Source organism: Dromaius novaehollandiae, chromosome 1, assembly GCF_036370855.1.
Source record: "Dromaius novaehollandiae isolate bDroNov1 chromosome 1, bDroNov1.hap1, whole genome shotgun sequence".
Taxonomy (NCBI): Eukaryota; Metazoa; Chordata; class Aves; order Casuariiformes; family Dromaiidae; genus Dromaius; species Dromaius novaehollandiae.
This window is the reverse complement of record NC_088098.1, coordinates 96,141,041-96,150,623: the sequence shown is the minus strand read 5'-3', so window position 1 is coordinate 96,150,623 and position 9,583 is coordinate 96,141,041.

Genomic DNA, 9,583 nt, shown 5'->3' with positions numbered 1-9,583 from the left:
AGAGAGAGAGAAAGAGAGAGAGAGAGAGAAAGAGAGAGAGAGAGAAAGAGAGAGAGAGAGAAAGAGAGAGAGAGAGAAAGAGAGAGAGAGAAAGAGAGAAGCAGGCCCTTTCCCATGAAGCTGTGTCAGGCAGGAGGCAGCACTCGCCCCAAGCAGGACATGCTCCTGTTGGGGCCACCAAGACCCCCGCAAGGTCCTCCCCCACCTCATACCTCAAGCTTGCCCCTGCCTAACCCAGCTCCCATAGCTCCCAGCCACTTATTACTTTGATAATTAAACATCATTAGGTTTAATTAATAAGTTGCCTCCAAAATATGCATGCATACACACAAGCTCTCCCATGCAGCCCAGCACAGGTCAATAGATTACTAGCCTGGGCTGTTTTGACATTCAAAACATGTCATGCGATTAGCAGTTCCTGGCAGTGCTTGCAGGATTGCAGTAGTTACTGGAATCCGTGCCTGCACCGCTATTACATAACCCCGTCACTCACGGCGCTTGCTGGGCTTGTTCAGCAGCACCTCCCTCTGCCAGCATTTCAATAAAGAAGATTAAAAAACAACACACACCCCCAAAAATTAAAAAAAAAAATCCACCCAAATGGCAGCAAGCAAAAAGGCTGCACGATCCTGAAGGTCCACTGGTGGGGAATGCAACACAATAGACACATTTCAAAACACTGTTTAGCTTAACTGATTCACTGGGGAAGTGCGGAGGGCCAGGGTGTAAAGGAAATGCTTAAAAACAGAGGCGCTGTTTCTCACCAGAGAATACCAACATGGATTTTTAACTCTTTTCTCCAGACCTGGGACCCAGCCATAACAACCAAACCAAAGCCGGTAGAGAGAGGTCAGAGCCATGATTCAGAAATACTGGTTTCAAAGCTCTTGGCTCAGACACTGATTTCCCACATGACCTTGGGCAAGTCTGTGCTACATTTCAGCCTCTAATCCATAACATGAAGAGGATGCCTTACAGGCAGGTTGTGAAGTTATTAGTAACTGCAAATCACCATGATGATGGGCAGAGAGGTGTTCAGGGAGATAGGGAGATCCACCTCCTGCAGGATCCCCATCCCTTTGGGATACTCCCTGCAAACCTCCCACAAGTAAAATGGCCACTGTCTAATTAGCACTGATTTCTAATGATATTTCAGCCTCCCATACTGAAGTTATTAATATATGGTTAGGTGAAAAATAAGATGGACTGTGGGCTCCTCCCCACACAAAAAATGTTCTGCTCCTGGGGAGAAGAACAGCCTTGTTCCTGCTCTCCTCAGTCTTCGCCTTCCCAGCTCCATGCTCATTTTTTCCATACCTGTCTCTTTTTTGATTCCCTCTCTGCTAGGAGAAATACAAACATCCGTAACACCCCATTAACAGAGGGCAGTTAGACATTAAAGTCCCAGGACTGTGGGGAACAAGATGCTCTCCAGGCCAATTTCAGGTTTAATCTCCCTTGCAACTGCACAACATTGTTTAAAAAAAGCACAGAGAAATCACCATCATTGTTAAGTCGCATGGGGTTTCTCATGACAGCCCCTCCAAAATATTTTGTGACAGTTCAGCCTAGCCATTGCACTCCAGCCCGAGCCCAAACCTGCAGCCTGGTCATGGAGATGCTGCTTCACAGGGAGAGGCTGTTTGTGTCCCCAAGGATGCAGCTGATTTCTGACAGGACATGGGGCTGCCCTTTGGCCAGTAGGTCCGCAGTGCCGCAGCCAGCTGTGCTCCCAGCTGTGCATCCACTCCACATGCTCTAACAGGTTGAGTCTTGTCCAGAGGAGACCTGAGCTGTTTTATTAAAAATAAAGGAAGTCTAGTTTTCAGCCTCTGTTTTTTCTAGAATTTTTTCTGACCTGCTCCAGTCAGCGACAGGCTCCATTACTTCGCAGCTTCTGGATTTTTAGCTTTTTGGGCCATACATGTTGTATGATTAACGAGTAGACATGTTTATAATCAGCAAGGATGATTTACCAAATGAGTTATGATACATAAAGTCATAAGTCAGGAAGAATCCTGTAACTAGTTGTTAATTAATAACTCTGCTCAACTGCAGAGTTCTTTTTTTTTTTTTTTTTGCCCTTTATTCTGCAAGTTGAAGTCTAAAAATAGTCATTACCCCCCCCCCCCCATTTTTCTTAGTTTTAGGAAGTATTCTAACTTGCACTATTAAAAAAAGTGAAAATAAGATTCCAACACTGCAATTTACAACACACAAGTAATCTGTGGTGCTGACACAGCATCCCACTTAAGAACAAGATCTGCTGCGAGTTACAGGATCATGACTAATTTAACATCATTGTTTCAATGACGGTGTTGAGTAAAGCAAAAGAATGTCAGAGCAAGGTTACAGCAGACAAGTATTTAAGTCAGAAGGGATGACCGAAGACATTCCCAAGCACAAGAATACCTTTCAGATTTTGAAATCAAAACCTTTGCTTGGCTTTTAATTGCTGAGCAGCCAGTTGTAAGGCAGGGAAAAAATGCACAGTAGGATTTTATGCCAGCACTTGGAAGCCTTAGTAATGAATCAGGCTAACACTAGCATAACTTTGAAGAGCATCACCAGAATGATGAGCACATCATGCGAATTGCTCTTTTTTCAAGAGAGGTTCCACTATCATCAGTTACTTGTATTTCCATTCTGCCTAGCAGACCTCATGAACCACAATACAGTTGTCTTTTCAATTTTCCTGTCTCCTTCAAGGAGGAGAGAAGGGGGGGGGGGGGAAAGAAACCTTAAACTCTTAGGCCAAGCTGTGGCAAGCAGCTAATGATTTTTGCAAAGAGTGGCAAAAAAAAAAAAATGTTATACCAGTTAATGAAAGACCTCCCTTTACATGGGTACAGAAAATCCCCTAAATCCATGAGTCACTTTCAAAGTCCTTCAGCAATACAAAGCTGCCTTATTTTAGAGCCTAAAGTGTTGTACATCTCTTTTTAGTTTCTCTTATTCAGACAGTCAAGAAAAGTGAAAATTTAAACAGAAGTCTGCAGAGACTGCGGCTTGTCACATTCCTGCAGGGTTAGTCAGACAGGCAGGGGAGGAGTGGAAGAACTGAAACTATGGCAGAGAGGGTGTTGCAACAACCAGCGTGCTCATTTCAATGCCTGGGGCTTGCCCTCGCACCAAGGTGGCTCCTGCATGCACCACAGCAGCTGTTTCGCAAGTATCGGTCCGTGGTGGTGCAACCAGGTGCTCAGCCCAGCTTGGCCTCCACAAAGAGGGAGGATAGGAGCAGAGGGCTGCAGCCAAGCCTCTCCTGCCAGCACCACCATCAGTAGCCCAGCGCTGAAGAAACCTCCACTCTGGCACTGGGCACCTTGTGTTACACCTGGCATTAGGGTGTCCTACCCCAGCAGAGTGCATGCATACCCAGACTCTTCTGCCAGCATGCTGTTACTGCCAAGATGGGCTTTCACAGGACAGCTATGGTTGGAAACCCTCCTCCTCCTCCCCTCACTCATGCAATGTTATCCCACCTAGGCAGCTCCCCATGTGTGGCCAGGGACTTTGCCCTGCCACCAGCAGAGTCCCAGGCTGAGAGAAGATGCCGCCACCTCCTCCGCCCATCTCCAGATGGCTAAAACAAGGCAAGCACGTCAGCAGTAAGCAGAGGTGGCCAGAAGCAGCATGCCACAGACAAGCACCAAGTAACTCTCCAAGGACATGGGAGCACCTCAGCCATTTAAACAAGATGCTCAACACAAGGGTGACTTTTCCAGAAACTGGCAATGCAGGCAAACAAACAGTTCTGCTGTTTTCCGTCGTGTTTATATCTTGGTTTGGATGTCAGACCAAGATTGCATTCATAGGATAATATGAAAAGCTTCAGGCAAGAAAGCAGCATGGGAGTTTACACTGGAAAAGGGAGGAAGAGCACCTGGAAGGAGGGAAGGAATAATCACATTCGTGAGCTCAAGCACCAAAAGTCTTCTCTTAACCTACAGAGAATCTTGCCTAGTGGGATTGCGTGTTTGATGAGAAACAGGTTAACAGAAACCCAAATCAATTCTCTTTCGTGCGCACTGATACAGGAGACAGAACTTCCTCATAACTGTAGCCAAGCAGCACTCAGCAAACAGGTTTATCTTATGCAGATACTCAGTGCCAACACCCAAAATCTGTACTGGCAGATCTGTGGGCCTAACAAACCTACAAAGCCAAGGGATTTTTGGGATCAATCCCATGCATGTGCCCATCCATTAAGCTTCCAACTCCCCTGTAAGTTACCAAGTTGACTAACTCAACTCAGTATCTTGAATTAAAGCTACAAAGATGCCTTATCTTCCCTAGGATCCTATCATATCTTAACTGAGTGAAGTTAAAAGCACACTTTTTTTCATACCAAGGTAAGTTCCAAGCTCCAAACACCTTTGTCAGAAGGAGACAAAGCCACAATCACCCAGTGACAGCAGTTATCTCTGTTCATAGCGGCTGCCAGCTCTGGCAGAGCAGGCAAACAGCAGAGGCAGCTCAAACTAATTAGCAAACATTCTTTTAGAGGCCACACTGATATAAATTCATTTACCACTTCATGGATGGTTTAGAAAAAACAAGAGCATTCAAGAAACTGCTGATACATTGACTCAAACAGTTTATGAAGATATAGGAAAAATTAAACAAAATCTCACTGCTGTTGTTACACACATGAGCAAGCAAGACAACAGCACAAGAAAAAGCACTTGTTTCTAGACACCATTTCCAGAAACTAGGGACAGCAGTACCTTTTGGGATGGTTGTTTTGTCACCATTTGATTTTGTGGAGCCAATGAAAGAAACAACATCCAAATCCCCTCTTGGCCAGGGTCATACAGCCAGGGTCCCATCACAAGTCTCACTCACCATTCTGCTCCCCAGGGCAAGAAAGTCAAAGAAAAGTCACCTCTTTCCAAGCCTTTTATACCCAAGAGAAGATACCCCAGACCCCAGTTAACTCCTCTTCCCACGTGATTTTTTCCTTTCTCCAACATGCTCGTACAAACACCCACTTCCTCTTCCTGCTCCCACCAGCCCTGCTGCTCCCTCACCCTCCTGATGAAGACCAGCTGGGCTGCCCTTGCTCCACCATGCTTCATTAGCCCCATTTCACTAAAGGGAACAGCAGGTTTTACTGCAAATCATTTGCTTATGGGACTTACAGGATTTCCTGGCAAGTAGGAATAAGAGTGGAATATGTAGAAAGAGAGCCAGGAAATGTTCAGCCCTCCCCAAACACCCCATTTGGCATTACAGATGATGCTGTTCCCTCAAAATTAGCAGGCCTCTCCCTGGACCTCAGCTGGAGGTGGGTCAGGCTCTACAAGCTGTACTCTGTTTTGCTGGAGTGCATAAAACCAAGCCCATGAAGCCCAGTGGACACAGAATCCAACCCCAAGGGAGTATAACCAAAAATTAGTGTGTTTCATGATATTTACTGTAATAACCGAACAGCACAAGCTCAGTAGTCTGTGATTAACTATCATTTCTGCCTTCCTCCATCTCTGGAGCTTTGAATTAATGGCCAGAGTAATTAACGTGGCTTGGGCTATTAGAAATGGGCTAGTGGTGATGTGTACCCACAAATACATGTGCTTGTGCACATACATTAAATGAATTAATGAGGCTTAGCATCATAACAATAAATTCCAAGACCAACAACTATGACAAAGCAGTTTTTCACATATTCCTTAAAAAAATAAACAGAGCTTGCAGGCAGTATGTGTCATATCAGAAGGAGAAAACAAAAGTATTCATGACTAAAGCTCATGTCCACTACCTGGAAGGCAATAATAGCCACACCTGAAAACTGGGTTGGAGTGTAAGACACAAGAAGAATTACCTGCAGATTCTGGTACAGTTCTTGCAAGTATCGGAGGTCTCATGATTTTTGTTATTTTTCTTAACACTGCCAAGTAGCATGCAATTAAGAAAATCTGGACTCTAATTAAAATGAAATTAAGTTGCTGAAGCTCAGAAGTGCTTCAAAGCAGGTGTCTCTTAAATCAAAGGCAAGTAAAGCCTGACCATTTAAAAATATATGCACTTGAATCAGTCTCAAGGTTTTGGATGCTAGAAACACTGGAATTTGATTGCATTGTGGGATATACACTCATCACCGACAAAGCTCAGGGATAAACATGGATATGAATGAGAAAGGGCATATGCTGCTGCCATACGCTGAGGTCTAAAATCAGTACAAATAGGGAACTTGTTTTTCCACCCCATACAATTGTCCAGTTGTAACAAAACTACCCCAAGAAGCATAATGCTGCCAGGCCACATCTGACTACTGCTGGGATGTCCTGGGGATGGGTGGAGGGATACTAGAAAAACTATTCAAGGCCACAGTATACTGGGGTAGTGAGTCAGCCAGCATGAAAACCAGTATCAATCAGGACATAAAAAAGAGCACAAGCCCTGGCTCGGGACAGCCAAATCCAGTCTCACCTCTCGGGTTTGATGCTACTAAGAACTCGTGCTTGCCCTGGTAAGCAAAAGCTCTCATATTAATTATGGAACAAGTCATTGTTTTCAAGTATTTTGAAAGTATTTTGCCAGGCTCTCAAAACCCCAAGACTGGGGGAACGTCTGGGAACAGGGAAACAGCCGCATGCACAAGCTGTTGACAAAAAGCCAAGGACACTTTGATTTCAGTTCCAATATGAACTTCTTCAGCTCAGCCCGAACACTGATGCAGTCATTAAAAAGCTAGAAGTGGAAACTCCCTATTAGGTCATCTTGTCTGCTCTCCTGGAAGCCAAAACAGAGCTGGAGAGCACTGCCCATCTAACAATCGTTGTATGGCTCACAGATATTTATTGTATTTAAATTATTTCCTTTATTTTTTAAATAGACTTTCAAGGAGAATCAAGGAGAATCAGCTGATGCCACACAAAGTTGGCACTATTAAGGCTTTCTCTGACATTTTGCCCCGTCTTCTGTGAAAATCCCAAATAAAGGGATCTCTCCCCCAGGATTTGCTGTTCCAGCCAAGCCTGCCAAGGCTGTCTGCAGCTGCCTAATACACTAAGATTTCCTTTAAGTATGTCATTATTCCAAATTACACACTCATTTGCTTCACCATATTAATCATTAATCAATAAACCGTGGCTTCAGCAGACACCTTGCTAAGCCAAAACTTTAGTTAACTCACTTGTCTTTACATATAATCTCCCAGGCCCCCAAAGCATCTCTGAGCTGTGTCTTTGGTGTCACTGCACAGAGCTGCTATCACCACCAGCTTTTGGTTATCTGGACCAGTGGAAATGGAATAACCCAGATAAAGCAGAACAACAGATAATGCAATCTTGTTTGGGCATGGGGCTCAAAACACATTAAATTTAGAAGAGTTACATTTATTCTTAAAAAAAGAAAAAAGAAAAAAAAAAGAAGTTGGAGATGCAGAACCAGAGCAGTCCTATTTCTGTCTGGGAAATCCCAGGCATGACAGAGCATGAGCAATAGCCCTGTTCACCCTGGACATCTCGGTCCCACCAAGCCATCCTGCCCAGGCAGGTGGCCGCATGTGGGGTTTCTGGACATCCAGAGGCCCCGGCAGAGCAGCCGCTATTCTTGCCCTAGCCGGGCTGCCAGGTACCAGGAAACCCACAGCAGACTCCTCCCATTTTGGGCAGTCAAAAGCAATGCGCCCAGTCCTTTTATCCCATAGCACACTACCTTGGGGCCCCAGGAGCGCTGAAGGAGATATGCGGTGTGCAGGAGCTACAGCACTGGCACGTGGCGCAACACAGCGGAAGAAGAGGACTCCCTGTGGCCTTGCACTGCAGCTGATACCACAGGTCGGGGTATCCCCAGGGATCGGGGTTCCCCCTTCCCAGCTTTAGGGAGACCAGAGCAGGGAGGAAGAGGAGGAGGAGGAAAGGAGCAAATCGGACAAGGAGAAATAGAGACAAGGGAAGGCGGAAAGAGGCTCCCATCCATCACCGCAGCATCGCCCTATGTCCAAAGTTTTAAATACTATCACGGGATGAGGTGGTCCCGCAATAGTCCTCTCTGGTGTCAGTTTGGTGGAAGATTTGAGAGGTATGGCCTCATCCCAATCCAAGCAGAAACGATGCTGCGCACAACCACATCTTCACCAGCTGCCCGCTGCCATCAGCATCTTCTGCTTTAAAACAGCACCAGCTCTTGCTATAGCCTCTACTGCACCCAGCTGTGGAGCTCAGTCCATCATACCCCCCCCGCTCGCATGTGCATGGGGAACCATATTGCCAGGGTCATATGGCCAAGCAAGTCCTGCCATATGGTAGCAAACACACTTGGTCCTGCCCCACTGTGGGCCCAGGACACCTCAGCATCCTCAGCTCCAGGGCCATGCTGGAAAGGCCACGGAAAACCACAGTCTGGCACCTTCCTCAGGGACTTCAGCTGGATGCAGTGTGTGGGTTTCCCTGATTTTTGGTGGGATTTAAGCAAGTGCAGTGGTGCTTTTCTAACAGGGCAGCTCCAGTTTCCAAAGGTTATTGCTTGGCTGAAGTGTCAGGATTTGCCTCCTCTTGCTGGGAAGAGAGGGACAGGCTGCCAAGGCAGTCTTGATGGCTTTCTTAACCCAGTGTCCTAAGGCAATCAGGAAGACATGACTGTAGATTTTATCCATCTGTGCAGACTCCTCCCTGATAATCTTTTTTCTGGCCTGTTTCCAACCAAATCCATCAGAGGAACAGCATCTCAAAGTCTGGAGTTCAGACAAGTCTAAGGAATATCATTAGTCCAGTACAGGGGAGGAACCGCAGCAAGGATGCTGCGGGGGAAGGCGTGCAGACCGGGCAGCAACACGCAGTCACATGGGTCTCTGCAAGACCACAGGGCACCCCAGGCAGGCAGCAGCATGGGGACCTGCACCCAGGGAACCAACCCCCCCCCCCCCCATCTTTACGTCCGTGGCTCATAGCAAGCAGGGCACAAAGCACCTGCCTCCCGCCTGGAAATGGCAGGGGGGAGCGGCTGGCCAGAGCAGGGATAATACCTCCCCATGAGCTGGAGCAAAAAATGAAAAGGCATCACCACCCACTTCCCTGTTTATTTTGGGCCACGGTGACATCATGTTTGGAGTTGGTTTTCATTTTATTCCTCCTCAGTGCTGAAAAGTCCCACCACAGGGGCAAAATCTTGCAGAAGTGCAAGGTTGTCTTCCAAGGCTGCAGCTCATTTCCCCCGAGGATAAGGACACGCTGCAAGGGGACCGTGCCGAGGTCTTTCCTTGGCCAGATGCAGGCAGGAAGCGGTGGTCGCCCAGCCACAAGGTTGCAACCGATGTTTTTCCATCCACCAGCGCTGCCAGATGGGCCCTGCTGTGCAAGTCACAGCCAGGTTTCAGCTGCCAGCAGCACTCCGCTCCCCATGAGACCCCCCAGAGGGCTAGGGGACCCTCCTGCCTGAACACACCCTGCACCTACCCAGGCGCCGCAGAAATCGCAGGCTGTGATTTTTACGCAATATCAGCTGCACGCAGCTGGTGAGCATCAGGCTTACTTGCCTGGCCTGACAAATCCCACCAGCGCAGTCCCGCTGACAGAAAGCGAGATGGGGGACAATTACTCTCTCAAAGTGTATTAGCAATAAAAGGAACAATACCCAG